The 5220-nt window shown below is 31.5% G+C and overlaps 1 long non-coding RNA gene across 1 annotated transcript; it reads left to right on the top strand.

The window, feature by feature from the left end:
• Nucleotides 1-665: 665 nt before the first annotated feature.
• On the top strand, nucleotides 666-4775 carry LOC107956655 (uncharacterized). Its single transcript, XR_005916154.1, has 4 exons — nucleotides 666-1082; nucleotides 2931-3096; nucleotides 4148-4231; nucleotides 4326-4775. It is a non-coding gene; the product is annotated as an uncharacterized lncRNA (long non-coding RNA).
• The last annotated feature ends 445 nt before the right edge of the window (nucleotides 4776-5220 follow it).

Below are 5220 nucleotides of genomic sequence, written 5' to 3'. Positions count from 1 at the left end.
AATGATTCACATAAAGAATTGTTAATAAAATAAATTTTATTTTTTAAATTGAAATTTATAAAAAGAATTTTAGAAGTGTAACGAAAAGATTAAAATGTAAATTTTGAAAAGATCGATGACTAAAGTGCAATATTGACCAAAATAGGAAATGTTAGTTACCACTGATTAGTTGGAATAGGAATAAGTTGGGATATGCATTGGTGTGATGAAAATCACTTTTGGGACCAAACTGGAAAAAAATGGAAAATGTAAAGACTAATTTGTAAATTTCCTATTTTGTCAAGAAATGGGTAAAAGTGTAATTTTCTCCATTATGGATTTACATTAAGCGATATATTTGAATTATAATATTTTTATTGGATAAATGTTTATTATTGTGAAGAAATTGTACAATGAGAAAAAATGGGCAAAATGATAATTTTACCATCAATGGCATTTTGGTCATTTCCCAAGAATTTGATATTGGAAATATCATTTTATCATGATATTCAATATTTGGATTAAATATGAGCACTAGAATGAGTATGAAATGGTTAGATTAAATGTGGACCACATGTTAAGATTTTTTTGAATGGATTTTGACTTTGACTTGGTCTTTTAGTAATTTAAAATTGGATAAAAGAGAAGAAAACCCTTCTCCTTCTTCAAGCTATTTTCATCCACCTCTCCATGAGTCTACATCTTTTTTTCTTTCGTTTTCTTACATTTCCTTCAAAATCTCATCAAAACCCAACACTTAAACCTTGATTTCTTATTGAAATCAACTAGAAAACTTTTCCATAAGCTTGAATCTTCCTTTAAATCATCATTTTTTAGCAAGGTTTTTCTTGAGTCTAGAGAGAGAAAGTTAAATCTTGAGAGAGAAAGCTTCATCAGGGTAAGAAATGGTGATTTCCATCTCTCCTCGCTTATTATTTAATTTTGGTTGTTGTGTAAAAGCTTGGAAAGCTTAGGTTCTAATGTTGGTTATATTTCTTATCTGTGAAATCATGAGGAAATGTGGGATTTTGGGTTTCCAAGCTAGGATGAAGATGAAAACAAGTATTAAAAAGCTTGATTTGGTATATATGTCCATCCAAGGGGTAAGTACCATTGGATAACCTTATTTTTTTCTATACTAACATGTTAGAAAATTTATATAAATTATGTGGTAAATATGATTTTTTTTATGATACAAATATGTATAGTTATCATGGCTTAATCATATTGGTTAATAGAGTATTATGAAATTTTAGGGGGCATGAAGTGGTTAATTGTTAACAATATGGACATTTGAGAAAAAGTTATGAAATATTCCATTAATGTGGAAAAAGGTGTTAATATGCTATGACATGGAAAATTTTTAAGTATAAAATTGGAACTTTTTTTAATAAAAATATGCCTAAGGTGATTAGAATAAATTGTGAAAAGTGATGAACATGATCCTTGATAAAAAAAAGTTACGAAGTTGCTTAATAAAGCGAAAGACACGATGACTTGGTTGCCTAATAAGCATTTGATGTGAATGAGGAAACATTCAAGAATTATGTGATTATGTGAATGATTGATAATTGGGTGCCATTAGCACTAAGAATCTGATAATTTTTATTTAGTATCACTCATGTGATCGAGAATATGAAACCATTATAAGATTTCTAAATATGTGAAATGTTAAATAATTAGTGAATCTTTTAACTGATATATTTGATTAAAAAGTGCCTTGGCAACCAATAGGGATAAATCTGTACTTGGAGTTCTGTTGCCTTCAAACTTTGCACCTATTATATGCACTCTATTGCCTTTCAACCCTACATTCACGTGCAGTTTATGATGCCTTGAGGCCTAGCACTACGGTGCTTTATGGTTGTGCTTGGATGGGTGCACTTATGTGCAATTTGGTTGTGTTTAAAGGGATGTGGTACGATACCTAGCACTTACGTACTTTCGGTTTGTGTTAAATGGATCTCAATTATCCAAGTCATGTTTTACTAGGGTTTACTAAGGGAAAAATGAATTTAAAATCTTAAAAATGAAATTTGCGCATTATATTAATTGTTATGTGGGCCAAAGTGGCATGAATCAAAATTTAAAAGCTAGTAAGTTTGAAAGAAAGTGAATTAGTGAAAATGTAATTAATGAATGAAATATGGTACTAAGATTCAACTATAAGTGGCATAATTGAAATGTAAGATCAGCCAAACAAATAAAGTAATTTCTTGATAACATCAAAGTTAAACTATATGCCATAAGATTTAATTAGACAACAAATTTTATGAAACCTTATGCCTTTAATAAACAAAGGGGTAATTAGAAGTAAAATGTGCATAAGTTGCTAATGACCATAAATTGAGTTTTAGGGCATGCTTGGTTGGGAGAAAAAGTGGAGGAATGGGAGGGAGGAAAGAGGAGTAGAAAAGTGGAAAATTGGAAAGAAAATAAATTTTAAGTGTGCTTAGTTGAGAAGAAAAGTGAGAGGAAAGAAAATAAGAGAGATGATCATTTTCCATTCTAATGCATAAAAACTAATCCTTCCAAATTGGAAAGATGAGAGGAGGAAAAATGAGAGTGATGTGTATGTTAGTACAAAATTATGTATTTTCCAAATATTTTATTTTATTTCCTTTCATTTTTCAACTCTACAAAGTAATGGATGGAAATAAAATATTTCAAAGATTTAAATTATGTTAAAACCTTTATTTTTCTTCGCCTGAATGACCTTATTTTAGGTTGATGGACTTCGAACATTTGTTTTATGATTTTGATGTGTGCCCATAAGTGTTAAATGACCTAAAATGACTTAAAATCATATTTATTTCCTTCTTAAATGTTGAGAATGGTTTTAAGGAATTTTATAAAGTTCTCAAATGGCATTTTATTACAAATAAAATTTTTGATTTTAAGTCTGAAAGTGCTCTTATAGCACCCTTTAATTTTACCGTACAACATGACAGGTGAGGGGTGTTATCAATGGAGAGGTCCAGAGAGCATCCAACACCCCGAGTGATATGAGGGGATGTATCTTGTATGCTCTTCACTCGTATTAATCGCAAGTCCTTAGCCAAGGCAATTAGTCAAGGTTAATACAAGAAGTTGCAAGACTAACATGGATAAAAAAAGGTAGACACTGTGTCATGACTTTTAGCTTATCTGAATATATGATGGAAGTATTGATTACACATAAATACTGAACTCTGAAAGAATTTGTCAAAAAAAATATTTTGACTATTCTAATAATTAAGGCTTATGATGGGTTGCTAGATCCCGCTTATGATCTATGAATATAATTATTTCTTAATTGAAATAGATTATATTTATTGCCAACATAATTGGAAGCCAAATATGTAACAGTCCGTTTTCAATTAAATCAGAACAGTGGTATCAGAATCACAAATCTGAAGTCAAAAAAATTATTTTAATATTGTTTTTTGATCTACAGCATGATAGTATTATAGTATAAAAATTTTGTTAAGAAATTTTACCGTTTGCATGTTCAATTTGATGAAAAGGACTAAATCGCGTAAAATGCAAAAGTTATGTTCTAATAGCTAAAGGTATTAAATAGTTATAGAACTTTAAAGTGAAGGTACTTATATGGTAATTAGACCATTAAAGGTGATAGTGGATGTGCATGGCTTGGCAATTTTTTTATTTTTAAAGCTAGGTAAGGGTAATTTGGTAATTTGGTAATTAAAGGTTAAATTAATAAAAGAAATAAGCTATCATTTTTTTTATGTTTTGGAGATCGTGGTAGCTTAACCTAGCTAACTAAGTGACTAATTTTCAAAATGGTTGAATGTCTAGGGTTTTACCATGAGTATTTTTTAATTGTTTGTGAAGTTTAATGGAAGAAAATGAATCTTTGTTGTGAGTTAAACAACTTTTGTTAAGTGGTTTTTAATGAAATTGTTAATTAGGGATTAAATTGAGAAATGTGAAAATTGTATGGTAAATGTGTGAAATTGTGAAATGTATGGGCCGCTATAAGCATATATTAAATTCGACTAGGTTTGGTTAGGGGTGAAATTTCATGAATTTCATTTTTACGAGCCTAGGGACTAAATTGTAAAGAAGACAAAAGTATAGGGGTAAAATAGTAATTTTGCCATAACATGATTTTGGATTGAATTGAATAGAATGAGGTTGAAATTAGTTAAAATTGATTGTATAGATTAAGAAAAGCAACGTACGGAATTTGATCGGGAAAAAGATAAGCGTTGGAGTAATCGATCGATTTTCTCTGAACAAATTCGAGGTAAGTTTGTATGTTTAATAAGCATTAAATTATATTTGATTTAAATTTTTATTATTATATTCTTAATGATAGGATACAAATGACATGTCATTAGGGGTTACCATGTTTTGGGTGCTGGTCTCGTACGTCCTACCAGTGACTGAGTTTTCGGCGTGTGTTGTGGTTACTTTACAGCTTTTGTGAGCAACACCATGTAGCTACGTCTTGACTGACAGCTTGTGTGAACAGACCCAGTTATGGCTCGAGAGAGAGCATTAATATGAGATAGTAGTGGTTTTGACCACGTGTTAGTGTCATGGGTTGCGCATGGGAGCACGCAACCATGACAAACTTGTGCGATCCATCGTATTTGAGGGAGGTCATTTAGCCCAACCAAATGGCCCGTTGCCTGGAGAGATTAAAAGCCCATCCCAAGAGCCTGGTAAATATGGGAAGTGATCCAAGAAGATATGATTATGTAATCTTAGAGTTCTAATTGTATACAGCTTCTAATTGTGTCTTAGAGTTCTAATTGTATACAGCTTTTAATTGTAGCCTATGATGTACTTTGAGGCTCAACTATAAATAGTGACCTCTTTGCTCATTGTAATTCATTAAGTTATCAATAAGAATTTTGAGAGTATTCACTCAAACTTTTCTCTCAAGTGTTCTTGTTTTTCTGTGGCTTTCGTTCATCTTTCAATGTTCGTTCTTACTTCGTTCTTCTGCTGTTCTTTGTTGGTGTCTTGAGGGAATTCTGTTGAATCCTTTATCATTGCAAGTTAGGCCGACTTAGGCGTTTTTGCTGTTGAATCCTTTATCATTGCGAGTTAGGCTGACTTAGGTTTTTTAAGCAAAGAAACTTCCTAATACCGCACGGATCGAGTGGGAAAACTCTAAGTCCGTGACAGTTGGTATCGGAGCTAAGGTTCGCAGCGACTATTGAAAGATGTCGAAAGAAGTTGCTGGGAACATTGAGGGAATGGAGACCCGTAGGAGGGCTAGGAAAG

Source organism: Gossypium hirsutum, chromosome D07, assembly GCF_007990345.1.
Source record: "Gossypium hirsutum isolate 1008001.06 chromosome D07, Gossypium_hirsutum_v2.1, whole genome shotgun sequence".
Lineage (NCBI taxonomy): Eukaryota > Viridiplantae > Streptophyta > Magnoliopsida > Malvales > Malvaceae > Gossypium > Gossypium hirsutum.
This window is presented reverse-complemented; position numbering and strand designations above follow the sequence as displayed.